At 41.7% G+C, this 16,913-nt stretch overlaps 1 long non-coding RNA gene across 2 annotated transcripts in view; it reads right to left on the minus strand.

Annotated features, from left to right (window-relative positions):
* The window catches only part of LOC138753188 (uncharacterized), a 28,095-nt gene extending 12,350 nt beyond the window's left edge, over positions 1 to 15,745 (minus strand). For both annotated transcript variants that reach the window (XR_011351028.1, XR_011351027.1), the window contains exons 1-2: positions 15,613 to 15,745; positions 14,476 to 14,611 (exon numbers count right to left, since the gene is read on the minus strand). This is a non-coding gene — a long non-coding RNA (uncharacterized lncRNA). The remainder of the gene's footprint in view (positions 1 to 14,475; positions 14,612 to 15,612) is intronic.
* Positions 15,746 to 16,913: the final 1,168 nt, after the last annotated feature.

Genomic DNA, 16,913 nt, shown 5'->3' on the forward strand with positions numbered 1-16,913 from the left:
GTGCCTAATGGCCTCTACAATGTCTTCGGCCTCTTTCTCTATTGATTGGTTCCAAATCTCATGGCCTTGTAGGGTATGGGAAATGAAGGCTACCGGCCTGCCTGCCTGGTTAAAGGTCATGGCCAGAGCTAAGTCTGAGGCATCGCTCTCCATCTGGAACAGTGCATTCTCATCCACCGGGTGCATGGTGGCCTTTGCGATACAGCTCCTGATGTAAATGAAAGCTGCATGGGCTTCAGCCAATAATGGGAAAAAAGTGGACTTTGAGGGGGAAGACTTTATCCACGTTGTGAGGGACCCATTGGGCATAGTGAGAAAAGAAGCCCAGGCACTTCCTTAAAGCCTTCATGGTCTTCGGGTTTGGGAGATCTAACAGGGTCGCTGCAATGAGGGTCAGGACCAATGACACCATCCTCCTCCACATAGCCCAGAATAGCCAGATGTTTAGTCTGGAACATGCACTTACTGTAGTTGTATGTGAAGTTCAGGGCCTTAGCCATGTGGAGAAACTTCTGAAGGTTGGTGCCGTGGTCTTCCAGAGAGTGTCCACAAATGGTGATGTTGTTGAGATATGGGAAGGTGGGGCTTAATCCATATTTGTCAACCATTTAGTCTATCTGTCTCTGGAAGACTGAGACTCCATTTGTGATACCAAAAGGGACTCTCTGAAACTGATAAAGCCATCCATCTGCCTTATATGCTGTATAGGGATGGTCCTCAGAATGAATCAGTAACTGATGGTATGCAGCTTTCAGGTCAATGGTTGAATAGATCTGATACTGTCCAATTTCATTTACCATGTCCGAAATTCGAGGAAGGGGGTACACGTCTAGGAGTGTGAAATGATTAATTGTTTAGCTATAGTCAATTACTAGCCTGGACTTTTCTCCCCCTTTCTTGACTACCACCTGGGCTCTCCATGGGCTGTTGCTGGGCTCAATTATATTTTCTTTAAGCAGCTGCTGCATCTCAGCTCTAATAAATTCCTGGTCTACTACACTGTATCACCTGCTGTTTGTGGCTATTGGCTTGCAATCGAGAGTCAGGTTCGGAAACAGTTGGGGGGGATCAATATTTAGGGTGGAGAGACTGCATTTGGTGTCCGGCTTTTGGGACCTTCCATTCCTCATAGTGATTGGAGGGAGTGGGCCAGAGTACTCCATGGTCACGCTTTTAAGTGACACAGGAAGTTCAGGCCCAGCAACACAGGAGCACACTAATCCTTCAGTACACACAATAGGAACTTACAAAATTTCCCCCCCCCCCCCCCCCCCCACTTTCACAGTTAGATGTAGTATACAATACTCCTGGATCGTCGCAGAGTGCAAATGTGATGCTAGGAAAATATGATAGTCCGTTGGATGCAATTTTAAGTTGTACTGCAGAGCAGTTGCAGAGTTTATAAAGTTTTCAGTGGAGCCAGTAGCTACCAAGCAATCAATCAAATGTCTGTTTACCCTCACATCCATCGTCGAGTTGTTCAATTGGTGAGGTCTTGTCTGATCAGGAACAACCGTGGCTAGAGCTCCAGAAACCATGTTGCTCCTCATGTTGATCTTGACCCTTTCATCTTGATCCAAGGGTGGACAAGACAGCATTAAATATGAGGTGCGGCAAGAAGGCTGCCATTGCTTCCTGTGATGCTTCACTTCTGGTGGAGGGTTTTGCCACGAGGCACAACAAGATGGCAATGGAGAACAGCATGGAGAGGCCGGGGCCAGCCCTTCAGGACTTGGGCTATGTCATACGTTGATTTGGGGGTCACACACGTGATCACCCTCTTTGGGTTCCCCTTGGCCAAGCAGACTTTCACCAGGTACCCCCTCTTTCTGTATCCTAAATACATGGCATCCTTTGCGGGGCACTGAGTGCGGGGTGCTTAAAGTAGCATCCCCAGTTGCGCCTGGCCGCAGCAGTCAGTGCTGAGGCTATAGGGGCCGCTGGTGCCACACAGTCCGTGTCTTCCAAAAAGGTGTTGATTTCGCTAGTGAGGTAATCAGATCTTAATTGGGCCTGCTCGAGTGTTTTCGCCAGCTCTGGCCAAGTCCTTCTTCCCCAACTCCAACAATCACTGCCTCACATACCTCAACCTCACTCCTGCCAAAGGGCTATCCTAGATTTGCTCCTCCTCTCTTGCCTGGGCTATGGCTGCTTCGTAGTGGCACTTCTTAGTCAAGACCCACAGTTCAAGGACATAGTCATCTAGCAACTCACCTTGGCTTTGCTGACATTGAGAGAGCCGGTGGCTCATCAGCACATTGTTCTGAGGCCTCATATAGTGGGCCTTCAAGCCTTCTATGGCAGTCTCATGATGATGGTGAACCCCTTGGGGCTGACTCGAGAGAGAGAAGTGAAAATCTCCATAGACTATTGAAGTTGAAAACTTTAAGTGGCCACCAGGTAAGACTGAAAGCACTCCAGCCAGTTGGCAAATTCCTCTGGGGCTTCTGGAGACATAGGGTCAACCTGGAGCAGGGCTTCCAACCTGCTTCAAAAGTAAGCTATTAAAATTGTAACATGACTGATTGCATTCAGAGACTCAAGAGGAGCACAAATATGCTTTTAATAGCTTACAATCAATGACTGGTATATACAATAATCCTCAGGTGAATCTGAGGTAAGGCGAGAAAACCAGGGTTTATAATGGGGTAGGTGGGAGCAGAGCCAAAGGAGAAACCAGCCATCTGAACTACACAGAGTCAGTGAATTCTTGTTCACTGCATTATACATGTTAAATAAGTTAATATGATCACTGTTACAAGGATATTGCACCTTTGAGGAGGCTGTGATGAAAGTAGAGTACAGGTAGTCCTCAACGTACGACTGTAATTGGGACCAAAGGATTGGGCATAACTTGGATTGGTCATAAGTTGGATTTGCATGGCTTAACGAGGTATTAAAGTAATTTTTCAAAAAAAACTTCAACAAATGAACCTTTAATGAAGAATCTCAGCATAAGTGCAGTTTTTTAAAAAATTTCGGTCGTATATGCAGGTGGATGTAACTCACGGAGGTCGTACGTTGAGGACTACCTGTAGTTTAGTGATCTTATTTGCTTGCTCCTGTTTTCTTGTAACAGTATGATTTTATTCTTGCACAATGTACTATACTATGTAGAGGTTGACTTGACTGGATGGTGTGTAGAACGAAGCTTTTCACTGTGTCTTAGTACATGTGACAAAAAAAAAATCAATTAATTAGTTGGAGATATATCCTCAATTGCCTTCCTTTGCAGAAAACTGCAAAATGTCACTGTTATGAGTTTCAGCCTGTGATAACAGAAGGCCACCAGAGGGCTATTGATGACTTTGGCACCCACAAGCAATGCTGTCATTGCTCCAGTTTGTTGCTCTACTTGTAGAACATGCTGACATCGAGGAAACAGTTAACTTCAGTGAATCTTTCTTTGGCTTGGCTTCGCGGACGAAGATTTATGGAGGGGGTAGAAAGTCCACGTCAGCTGCAGGCTCGTTTGTGGCTGACAAGTCCGATGCGGGACAGGCAGACACGGTTGCAGCGGTTGCAGGGGAAAATTGGTTGGTTGGGGTTGGGTGTTGGGTTTTTCCTCCTTTGCCTTTTGTCAGTGAGGTGGGCTCTGCGGTCTTCTTCAAAGGAGGTTGCTGCCCGCCAAACTGTGAGGTGCCAAGATGCACGGTTTGAGGCGTAATCAGCCCACTGGCGGTGGTCAATGTGGCAGGCACCAAGAGATTTCTTTAGGCAGTCCTTGTACCTTTTCTTTGGTGCACCTCTGTCACGGTGGCCAGTGGAGAGCTCGCCATATAACACGATCTTGGGAAGGCGATGGACCTCCATTCTGGAGACGTGACCCATCCAGCGCAGCTGGATCTTCAGCAGCGTGGACTCGATGCTGTCGACCTCTGCCATCTCGAGTACTTCGACGTTAGGGATGTAAGCGCTCCAATGGATGTTGAGGATGGAGCGGAGACAACGCTGGTGGAAGCGTTCTAGGAGCCGTAGGTGATGCCGGTAGAGGACCCATGATTCGGAGCCGAACAGGAGTGTGGGTATGACAACGGCTCTGTATACGCTTATCTTTGTGAGGTTTTTCAGTTGGTTGTTTTTCCAGACTCTTTTGTGTAGTCTTCCAAAGGCGCTATTTGCCTTGGCGAGTCTGTTGTCTATCTCGTTGTCGATCCTTGCATCTGATGAAATGGTGCAGCCGAGATAGGTAAACTGGTTGACCGTTTTGAGTTTTGTGTGCCCGATGGAGATGTGGGGGGGCTGGTAGTCATGGTGGGGAGCTGGCTGATGGAGGACCTCAGTTTTCTTCAGGCTGACTTCCAGGCCAAACATTTTGGCAGTTTCCGCAAAGCAGGATGTCAAGCGCTGAAGAGCTGGCTCTGAATGGGCAACTAAAGCGGCATCGTCTGCAAAGAGTAGTTCACGGACAAGTTTCTCTTGTGTCTTGGTGTGAGCTTGCAGGCGCCTCAGATTGAAGAGACTGCCATCCGTGCGGTACCGGATGTAAACAGCGTCTTCATTGTTGGGGTCTTTCATGGCTTGGTTCAGCATCATGCTGAAGAAGATTGAAAAGAGGGTTGGTGCGAGAACACAGCCTTGCTTCACGCCATTGTTAATGGAGAAGGGTTCAGAGAGCTCATTGCTGTATCTGACCCGACCTTGTTGGTTTTCGTGCAGTTGGATAATCATGTTGAGGAACTTTGGGGGACATCCGATGCGCTCTAGTATTTGCCAAAGCCCTTTCCTGCTCACGGTGTTGAAGGCTTTGGTGAGGTCAACAAAGGTGATGTAGAGTCCTTTGTTTTGTTCTCTGCACTTTTCTTGGAGCTGTCTGAGGGCAAAGACCATGTCAGTAGTTCCCCTGTTGGCGCGAAAGCCGCACTGTGATTCTGGGAGAATATTCTCGGCGACACTAAGTATTATTCTATTTAGTAGAATAGACTTCAGTGAATGTAAGGTATGAAATTCTAGAAAATAGACTTCAGTGAATGTAAGGTATGAAATTCTAGAAAATCTGCTGTAGTATGGCCTCCTTCAAAATGATCTTTTTTTCTCTTCTCTCAGTTCCTGTCTTGCCTATCTTCTTAGCTGGTCCTCATCATTCTCCAGCATCAAAGACTGATCTATCAGATCACCAATAACTACATTGGAACTAAGTGGAACAAACAGTTTGCACACATAAAAGTCCTTCAGCAGTACACTGATTGTACCTTAAAGTTTTTTACAGGACCACTGAAAGGTGTTGAAAAAAAGTTTTCAGTTTAGTTTGTCCGTCTTATCCACTTCCATATCTTAGAATGGACCCTTGTCTCTCACCTTTGTACTTCTCCTCATTTGACAATCATCCACTCCTTTCCTCCACATGCCTCCCACTATCCCCAGCAAACACCCTTTTACCAGCTGGCTTGCAAAAGAATCCAAACAATTTTACACCTTTCGAAAGCAATATATGTAGACAGGTGCTGGTGAGCATCTAGCTGGAGCTATCACAGGAAATTCCAATTTCACTGCTATTTTTTACATCAAAACTGTATTATCTAAAAACAGCAGACCACTGCTGATTCCAACATTGGCTTGTTCTATATTTGTATCCACATTGCTATCTGGCACCTTTGAAAGTTAACCTTTTTTTGAGATCACTGATTATAAGGTCAATCGTAATAGAGCTATTGTATCTGCTGAACCACGTTCAGAATATATTCTGTTGTCTGAAAGATTTTCACTCTTTATATTCTTAATATTTATTACCTGATGTCTTCTGCTTTAAATGAAGGATTCTCCAAAGGTAATAATTAGCAGGTATTATGCTCCCAGATCACTGTGCTATTATCATGTCCAAGTATTTTTTAAGCGGGAATCTTTATCATTGGTCATATTTCTACAAACAGGATATAAAATAAAACTTCAGTGAAGGATGTTGCTACCTCTTCTTAGGCAGTCCTTTGGGATCGAGCATGCCTTACTTTGTGGGTTCTGAGCTTACTGATGAGGCTAATGTGGGATCCACTGGCTCTTCAGCAGATGGACAGGAGATGGCTTATGAGATGGTGACCTGGTTTCATTGTTTAGATCGGTCCTCTTTATGTTCCCAATGCATAACCTCAAGATTCTTAATAACATTCAGAATGTTCCTTCTCCACTTTATGGGCCAAAAACTCCCATGATGGAGCTTGGAATACAATTTTTTTTGGCTCCATGGAATTTGCCTCATAATTTTGTCATGATCTTTGAATGTTGAAGGGTAATCTGTTCAACAGGGGCAGGTTAGATCCTACACATACTAAATGCAAGACTTATCTTCTTATATGCTTCAACTGGTGATATTTTGGAGGTTTGATCCCAACTATGTATGTATACAAACATTTCTGTGTAAGGTAACTCAATTACAGAGGTTTGGGTAATCTGGGTTCTGCAGTTTATTCACTGTAGGTTTAGCATATTCCCATTACTTCCGAAGAACAGCTCCATTTTCGCAGGAAGTTTGTTGGAGGTAAAATGCAGCTTTGCAGAAAGGAAGATTGAGAACATTTTTGGGGTAATGTTACAGTCTTGTTTGACATTACACTTCATTGAGATTAGTTCTATTGCATTCTGGCTGCATCATCTTGCACACTCCATAACAAATATCCTTGCACAGTGGCAAATATCCAAGATTCATGATCCTTGTCATAGGATGAGGCGTCGCAGAGATAACACATGAAACACATTGATGGTAAACACTATTCAGAGTTTTGAAATAACCTGGAATATGCCATATTTTAACACCACATTCTTTGTGAACATCAGCTGGTGCTTCCACAATTGTTAACATTGGAAACAGATTGCTGAAGCCAAAATAATTGAAAAAATACCAATAGAAATCATCAACTGAAGTGGAAAGGGTGATGGAAGACTCTTATAATTAAGCAAGCCAGCTTGATATGAACATAAACTTTATTAAAATGTTTATTGCATAACAGCAATTATGACACTTTCAGAAAAAAAAAGGAGAATAAAACTTTGGTTGAAAGTTTATTTATCACAAGCAGATTGCGAGGTTATCCCTAGGATTTATGCAGCCATGTAAACAGCACAATTACAAATTTTAGAAGATTAATTAGCACCAAGTAAGGGCAGCATGAGAACACTGTATTCATTCAGGTGCCTGATAGCTGCAAGGAGGAAATTGTCTTTAAATGGCTTTAAACAAGAAAATCACCAGAATTTGGGCCTAAAGCAATGCACAAATGTGTTTAAGAAACTCAGCATCTTTAGAAAATAAAAAGCCATTGATGTTTTTGGCCTGACCCCTTCTTCATCTGGAAGAGAGAAGGGAAAGAAGGCCTGTTTTGGCAGCAGAAGGCAGCAGACGATGTAGGTGAAGTCCTTGGAAGGAACAAAAGTGAAAGGGAAATATGCGTTATGTTCTGAGTTGCATTCATTATCCTCTGAGAATTCTTCTAATCTTGAGCAGAGCAGCTCCCATACTACACGATGATGTATCCAGCAAGTATGCTTTCAATATTGCTTCTGTAGAAGCTGTTAAGGGACAAGATGGGGACAGACTAAATGTCCATAGTCTTCTATGAAAGTAGAAACATTGGTTTGCTTTCTTGGATGTCTCGCCAATGTCTTTGCTGTAGGTTGGATCATTGAATATATTTATTCCTAAGAATCTGAAGCTATCTACCCTTTACGACTTTAGCATTATTAATATGCACAGAGCTGTGGATTCTGCCTCTTCTCTTAAAGTCAATGATCTCCTTCATCTTATTGACTTTGAGAGAGAGGCTATTTTGGCATCATGCCACAAGAATTTTTTAAAAATGTTATTTACAAATTTAAAATTATGAAAGACTTACTTATTTTACAATAATGTCTTCTTTTTTCTTTGGCTTGGCTTCGCGTACGAAGATTTATGGAGGGGGTAAAAAGTCCACGTCAGCTGCAGGCTCGTTTGTGGCTGACAAGTCCGATGTGGGACAGGCAGACACGATTGCAGCGGTTGCAGGGGAAAATTGGTTGGTTGGGGTTGGGTGTTGGGTTTTTCCTCCTTTGCCTTTTGTCAGTGAGGTGGGCTCTGCGGTCTTCTTCAAAGGAGGTTGCTGCCCGCCAAACTGTGAGGCGCCAAGATGCACGGTTTGAGGCGTTATCAGCCCACTGGCGGTGGTCAATGTGGCAGGCACCAAGAGATTTCTTTAGGCAGTCCTTGTACCTTTCCTTTGGTGCACCTCTGTCACGGTGGCCAGTGGAGAGCTCGCCATATAACACGATCTTGGGAAGGCGATGGTCCTCCATTCTGGAGACGTGACCCATCCAGCGCAGCTGGATCTTCAGCAGCGTGGACTCGATGCTGTCGACCTCTGCCATCTCGAGTACTTCGACGTTAGGGATGTAAGCGCTCCAATGGATGTTGAGGATGGAGCGGAGACAACGCTGGTGGAAGCGTTCTAGGAGCCGTAGGTGGTGCCGGTAGAGGACCCATGATTCGGAGCCGAACAGGAGTGTGGGTATGACAACGGCTCTGTATACGCTTATCTTTGTGAGGTTTTTCAGTTGGTTGTTTTTCCAGACTCTTTTGTGTAGTCTTCCAAAGGCGCTATTTGCCTTGGCGAGTCTGTGGTCTATCTCATTGTCAATAATGTAAGTACATTTCAATAATGTACTTACAATAATGTAAGTACATTTCAAATACATGTGATAAGAAAAAAAAAGAATGAGAGAGAAAGACCTTCCCTATAAACCTCCAACCCTCCCTCCTCTAACCCTCTACAAAGCAAAAAAGAATGGGATAAGAGATCTTCAACAGGAATGCTCCTTACTATAAGGCTTCTCCTAATATACAGAGATCTTTAGGAGAAAAGGAATGTCTGAGATTTATATAAATATTCATACCCACACTTTGTAAATATGAGCACCATATTTTCCAAAATATATGATATTTATCTCTTAAATTATAATTAATTTTCTCAAGTGGTATACAACTCCAAATTTACACATGCCATCTCTCCATTCCCAAATCTATATCAGACTTCCAAATTATAGCAATAGATTTTCTAGCTATTGCTAAAGCAATTTGAACAAACTTCACTTGATACATATTAAATTTTAATTTACATTTAATCCCTCTAATTTCACCCAATAAAAATAACATTGGATCCAGTGGGAATTTAACCCCCATTATTCATTCTAATAAATAACCTATTTCCAACCAAAAAGGTTTAACCTTAGGACACTGCCCAGCAGAATGCAAAAATGTACCAACTTCCTCTCCATATCTGAAGCACTAATCCGAGAAAGTCTGGTTCAATTTATTTAGCTTTTGTGATGTCAAATCTAACTAATGAATAAAATTATTGTGTTTTTCATACATTCTCTACACAACTCAATCCAGTTGCGCTTGTTTATTTGCTTATTCAAATCTACTTCCCATCTTTGTCTTGAATTATAAACCCCTAGTTTCTGAGTTTTTTTTTTGTAACAACCAAAACATTACTGAAATAAATTTCTTTATATCACCATGACACAATAATGACTCCGCTTCTGTCCATGCTGGCAATAACGGGTCTTGATTATGCCACCAAACTTTTGATCTCTTTCCTGTGTTCTGTCTTGTTATTTGACATCCAACCTATTACTCTGGTATTATTTGCAAATTTGAAGGTGGAGTTGGAACAGTATTTAGCTGTACGGTCGTGAGAGTAGGATGCACTTGGAGAAATATATGCAATTCTGGTCACCGTGTAACAGGTAAGATGTAGATGCTTTGTAAAGGCTATAAAGAAACTTGGGCTATTTTCTCTGGGCTGAGGAGAGACTCGATGGAAGTTTGTAAAATCATCAGAGACTGAGAGTCATATATAGGGCAGTCAGTCACAATCTTAGTCCCTGGGTAAAACTGTCCAATACTGGAAGGCATGCATTTAGGTGAGAGGGGAAAAACATAAAGATGTGTGGGTTAAGTTTTTTTTAATGAAGAGTGTGGTGTGTGGCTGGAACGTGCTGCTAGAGATAGTTATGGAAGCAAACATAATGGTTTTGTCTAACAGTTTATTACAATGGCAGATGAATAAGCCAAGAATGGAGGGGCAAGAGGAGGTGGGGTTGCATTGCTTGTCAGGGAAAATATTACAGCGGTGCCTAGGAAGGATAGATTAAAGGGCACATCCACGGAAGCTATTTGGGTGGAACTGAGGAGTAGGAAAGGAGAGGTTACACTTGTAGGGGTGTATTATAGACCACCCGGAGGGGACCGAGACCTAGAGGAGCAAATCTGTAGTGAGATAGTAGATATTTGTGATAAGCACAGGGTTGTAATTATGGGAGATTTTAATTTTCCACATATAGATTTGGAAACACATTCTGTGAAAGGACTGGATGGGTTAGAGTTTGTGAAATTTGTGCAAGATAGTTTTTTACAACAATATGTAGAGGTGCCGACCAGAGAAGGAGCAGTGTTAGATCTACTGTTGGCAAATGGGATGGGTCAAGTGACGGAGGTTAGTGTTGGCGAGCACTTCGGGTCCAGTGATCATAATGCCATCAGCTTCAATGTCATTATGGAAAGAGAGAAGTCAGGGCCAAGGGTTGAGGTTTTTGATTGGGGAAAAGCTAGATTTGAGGAGATGCGAAAGGACTTGCAGGGTGTGCATTGGGACAATTTGTTTTATGGGCAGGATGTAGTAGAGAGATGGAAGTCTTTTAAAGATCAGATTTTGAGAGTGCAAAAGCTTTATGTTCCTGTTAGGTTAAAAGGAGGGGCAAAAGGTTTGAGAGAGCCGTGGTTTTCAAGGAATATTGGAAACTTGGTTCGAAGAAAAAGGGAGGCGTACATTAGATATAAGAAGCATGGAGTTAAGGAGTTGTTTGAAAGATACATTGAATGTAAGAGGAATCTTAAGAGAGGAATTAGGAAAGCTAAAAGAAGGTACGAGGAAACTATGGCAAGCAGGGTGAAAACTAATCCAAAAGAGTTCTACAAATATGTTAATGGTAAGAGGAAAGCTAGAGACAAAATTGGTCCCTTAGAAAATCAGAGCGGAAAACTGTGTGTGGAGCCTGAGATATTGAACAGTTTCTTTTCTTCGGTATTCACTAAGGAGAAGGATATTGGGAGATGTGAGATAAAAAAGCAAATTGGGTAAATATGGGGAATATAGAGATTACAAAAGGTGTAGTTTTAAGGCTTTTGAAGAATATAAAGGTGGATAAGTCTCCGGGACCAGACGGGATCTTCCCCAGGACATTGAGAGAAGTGAAGGAGGAAATAGCAGAGGCTCTGGCGGTAATTTTCCAAATGTCATTAGATATGGGGATAGTGCTGGAGGATTGGCGCATTGCGCATGTGGTTCCGTTATTTAAAAAGGGTTCAAGGAGGAAGCCTGGCAACTATCGGCCTGTAAGTTTGACGTCTGTGGTAGGTAAATTAATGGAGAAAATTCTTAGAGATAGTACTTATAAACATCTGGATAGACAGGGTCTGATCAGGAGCACTCAACGTGGATTTGTGGGAGGAAGGTCATGTTTGACCAATCTGATTGAATTTTTTGAAGAGGTGACTAGGAATGTGGATGAGGGTAGCGCAGTGGATGTTGTCTATATGGACTTCAGTAAGGCCTTCGATAAGGTACCACATGGAAGGTTAGTTAGGAAGGTGCAGTCTTTAGGTATAAATTTTGAGATAGTCAAATGGATTGAACATTGGCTGAAAGGGAGAGGCCAGAGAGTGGTAGTGGTTAATTGTCTGTCAGGTTGGAGGCTGGTGACCAGTGGTGTGCCTCAAGGATCTGTATTGGGCCCATTGTTGTTCGTTATTTATATTAATGATCTAGATGATGGGGTGGTGAATTGGATTAGTAAATATGCAGACGATACTAAGATAGGTGGAATAGTGGATAATGAAGAAGGTTTTCAAGGATTGCAGAGGGATTTGGGCTGCTTAGAAAAGTGGGCTGAAAAATGGCAGATGGAATTTAATGCTGATAAGTGTGAGGTGCTTCATTTTGGTAAGAAGAATCAGAACAGGACATACGTGGTAAATGGGAGAGCATTGATGAATACAGAAGAGCAGAAAGATTTAGGAGTAACGGTACATCATTCCCTGAAGGTAGAAACTCACGTGAATAGGGTGGTGAAGAAGGCTTTTAGTATGCTGGCCTTTATCAATCATTGCATGGAATATAGGAGTTGGGAGGTGATGTTGAGATTGTATAAGACGTTGGTGCGGCCTAATTTGGAGTTCTGTGTGCAGTTCTGGTCGCCTAATTATAGGAAGGATATAAACAGAGTGGAGAGAGTGCAGAGAAGGTTTACCAGAATGTTACCTGGGTTTAAGCATCTAGAGTATAGGGAGAGATTGGACAGATTAGGTCTTTATTCTTTGGAGCGTAGAAGGTTGAGAGGGGATTTGATAGAAGTATTTAAGATTATGAAAGGGATAGACAGAGTGGATGTGGATAGACTATTTCCGTTAAGAGGAGGAAAGATTAAAACAAGAGGACATGAGTTAAGAATTAAGGGGCAGAGGTTTAGAGGTAACATGAGGGGGAACTTCTTTACTCAGAGAGTTGTAGCCGTGTGGAATGAGCTTCCGGGAGAAATAGTGGCGGCAGAGTCAATTGTATTATTTAAGAAAAGGTTGGACAGGTATATGGATGAGAAGAAGATGGAGGGTTATGGGCATTGTGCAGGGAGGTGGGACTAGAAAGGGGTGTTTGGTTCGGTGCGGACTAGAAGGGCCTAATGGCCTGTTTCCGTGCTGTAATTGTTATGTTATGTTATGTTATATACATGGAGAAGAGATTCAATTTAACATTGTGTTCAGAGCAGACTTTGTGGACTATAGGACCTGTTCATGTGCTGTACTCTTTCTTGTTCTATAAACAAACAGGGAACTACACACTCATTAGCTTGATGTCACTAGTCAGGAAAATTATGCAATTCATAAGTCTGGAACAGGAGAAGGACACTTTAATAAATAATAAGAGGATTATGCAAACCCAACATGGATTTAAGTAAAGGATGTCAAGTGTGGGAAATCATAAAAATATAAAAAGGTGCTCCGAAATGTGCTCTTTCAGCCAACTATGTCCAAGCTGACTATCAAATCGATCAACATTAATCCCATTTTCCAGAGGGCTCATATCACTTTAAGCCATTCCTATCTAAATATCTGCATCCACAGCGCCTCCTGTGGCAGCTCATTCCAGATCTTCACCATCCTCTGTGTGATGAAATGTACTCAGATATTGAAATGTTTCCACTCTGACATGAAATGCGTCCTCTAGTTCCAATTTCGCTGCTCTGAAAAAATAGATTCTATCTGTCTTATCCAGACATCTCTACAAAGTCACCACCCCGATCTCAGCCTTTTCTATTCTGGTGAAAATAAACCCAGCCTATCTAATTTCTCCTTATAACTACAGCCCTCCATTCTAGGCAGCATCGTGGTGAATTCTTTCCATTGTTACATCACTGTTCCTGTGGTATGATGACCAGAAATGTATACAAGTACTGTTTAATCAATGTTTTGTATGATGCAGTATGATATTTCATTCTCAGTACCTTGGCCGACGAGGCAAGCATACAAAATGTATTTTTCAATACCTGATTGACATGACAGTTAAAATCTTGTGAGATTGTAATCAGCAAAATAGATAAATGCCAAAAGATATGCTATAGTTTGGTTTTCAGAAAGCCTTTCATAAGTGGGAACAAAAGATGTTTTAAAAAGTGCTTGGAATTTTAGGTCATATATGGGCATGCACTGATAATTGGTTTACTGGCAGAAAATAGAGAGTGGGAATGAACAAGGCATTGTTGGGTTAGGAGGCTGTGCTACTACAGGGATTAATGTTGGTTCCGTATGTTCACAATCTGTATTAGTGATTTAGATGAGGTGGGCCAAATGTTACTTGTTCAAATGTACTGGAGATTCAAAGCTAGGTGATTGTGTGGATGATGAGGAAAAAGAAAGGCATCGGAGGGATATAGTTAGGTTCAGGTCAAGGCAGATGGAATAGAAAGTAGGAAAATATGTCATCTATTTTGATAGAAAAATAAAACAAATACAGAGTGTTTATAAGTGATTAGACAATGAAAAATTTTGGCATTTTGGGGAATGTGGGTGCCTTGTTTGAATATACAGAATAGTTAAAATCTGAGACCAGTACATGATTAGGAAGGCAAACAATGCATTGTAAGAGGATATGAAAAACAAGAATAGACACATCTTATTCCAGTTACATAGGGCTCTGGTGAGACTGCATCTGCATTAGATCTAGTCTCCCAAACCAAGGGAAGATAAACTTGAAGTGGAACAAAGTTCACCATTTTGATTCTAGCTTATCACGTGAGATGATATTTAGAAGATTGATAATATATTCTCCAGAGTTTGGAATTAGAGAAGATCTATTGAAACATACAATATCCTTTTGGGGATAGACACAGTAGCTATTTATCTAGCCGGAATGTCTCCAACTAGTGTTCAATCTTAAAATTAGAAAGTTTCTTCACCTTGACCAGTAGTTCTCGACCTGTGGTCCAATGTACAGGTAACCCATCAGTGGACTCAGGCTTGTCAGTCCCAACCTCCATCAGATTCGTGATCTGTGACTTTGTTATAGTTAAGTAATGGAATCTCTAAGGTGACCTGTGGGTAAGAAAATACTGAGAATCACTACCTACAGAAGTGAATCTTTGGAAATCTCTTTCCAAGAAGGATGTGGAAGCTCAGTTATGGAGTATAATCAAGACAGAAATTAGATAATAAAGGCGTCAAGGGATATGAGTTTACTGTTGGAATGTTAAATTGAAGTTAAAGATGAGGCCTGACTTCTTGAATAAAGTTTTTTTTAGGTTTGTAGATTCTTAAAAGATGTACAACAACTGGGACAAATGAGTCAACCCCCTTTCCATCTATCTAACAAGTCAACCTTCTGTTCCACCATTAATACAGGTCACTTAAAAGTACCTTAGAACCTAATAGCAAAATACTGAAGATGCATACATTGTAATTAAATAATGCAATAACCTTGGGCAGCACAGCTGGCGTAGTGGTTAGCACAATGCCTTTACAGTGCCAGAGATTGGGATCGGGGTTCGAATCCCACACTGTCAGAAAGGAGTTTGTACATCCTCCCTGGGTTTTTCCCAGCGGCTCTACATTCCTCCCACCATTTAAGACATTCTGTGAGTTGTAGGTTAATAGGATGTAAATTGGACAGCACAAACTTGTGGGCCGAACTGGTCTGTTACCGTACTGTATGTATGTCTCAATGTCTAAACTTCCATCTATAGTTAAGCTTGACCTATTTTAATGTAGTGCACAAAGGGGCTGGAAAAAAAATCAGCAGGTCACGCAGCATCTGGAGGCAGTCAACATTTTGGGCCTGAATCCTTCCTGAGGAGAGCTGAAAATCAGATGTACACTTAATAAAAAGTGTGTGTGGGGAGGGGGGGTGGGGAAAAGGAGGAGATTGGGGAGGGGGAGGAACGCAGACTAACAAGTAAGAGGTAATAGGTGGATACAGGTGGGATGGGAGAAGGTGAGAAGTGATGGGGGAGAGGGAAGAGGGCTAAAAAATATAGCTCCCTAATAGAAGGAAGAGATGCAGCTGGGGAACTGAAGGAAATGAAACATTGATGCTATACCTGAGTCATAAGTTCTGCTAGTATGGTGGTGTTGATTACCGAAATGTAGTCAATGAACAACAGCCTGACATAGGTGTTCCTGTAGTCTCGGTGATCTAACACAGAGTGGAAGGCCAGTGATATGGCATCGGCAGTTGACCTGTTATGACAATAGGAAACCTGAATTGGATCCATTTCTTTCCTTAAACAGAAGTTGATGGAAGATTCAAGATTTATTTATTGTCTTGTATTAAAACAAGTGTAATATTACATGAAATTTAAACATAATGAGTATTTTGATCTTAAATATTGGGATATTTCAGCAGATAAAGAGAGGGAATGAAGTGTATGGAACATTATGGTGATGGGAATAGATGCTTTTAAAAGATGAATTGTACATGAGGTATCATGAATTCTCAACCCTCTTAATTTTGTTAGGGACTAGAGACTTGTTAGCAGTAACAAAGGAACAGCAATGACCAAAAAATCACCAATGGTAAATTCAAAATAATAGTTTTTATTAAACTATAATTACATGACATTTCTTAAACTTAAACTCTAAACTTAAGCCCCCACCATGTGCAAATGTGTGTGTGTTTTAAAGTCCCAAACTCCAAAGTCATTTTTAAAAACTTCAGCATCATTTTGGTCTTGCTTGAATTGCTCTAAAATTTTCATTGCAGAAATAATTATAAAGCACTTTTAAATATCATATCTTCAGGCCTCTTTAAACTCACATTTCTTTTCTTGAATTGTCCTTCAGTGAGATTTTTCTTCAATGAGTGGTTTCACAAACTTCCTGTTAACTTGCCTAAGAGTTCTGGAGTCTGTTTACTTCTCTTGAATCTGTGTTCCAAATGTTGAAACTGCCCTCTTTATCTTAAAGAAACAGTTAGAAGTGGGCTTACTTATTTCAAAGCCACTTATTCCTTGTTCCCCTATTTCATGAGTGACATAGGTAGCTCCCCCCCCACCGCAGGAAATAGAACGGCAGGTTTTCTTCAACTGAACTCTTTGTTTCCTATTTCAATAATATATTTCTGCCAAATCTCTCATGTCACATGGTATGGTATATGACATCATTTCTGTCTTTGAAGTTCATAATAAGTTCAGAATAATTCCATGGATGTAAATAGGCACACCTGAAGTCCACAATAATCTCCTTGGTTTTCTAAGTTTTAAGTGCCAAGTTGTTTTCGGCACACCATGTGCTGGACCTCATCCCTATAGGCCATCTCAACATCCCCTCTAACCAGGTCAACCACCATGGTGACATCTGCAAACTTGATTGCGGAATTAGAACCACATTCAGGAACGCAGTC

The sequence above is a fragment of the Narcine bancroftii genome, chromosome 1 (assembly GCF_036971445.1).
Source record: "Narcine bancroftii isolate sNarBan1 chromosome 1, sNarBan1.hap1, whole genome shotgun sequence".
In the NCBI taxonomy this organism is placed as follows: Eukaryota; Metazoa; Chordata; class Chondrichthyes; order Torpediniformes; family Narcinidae; genus Narcine; species Narcine bancroftii.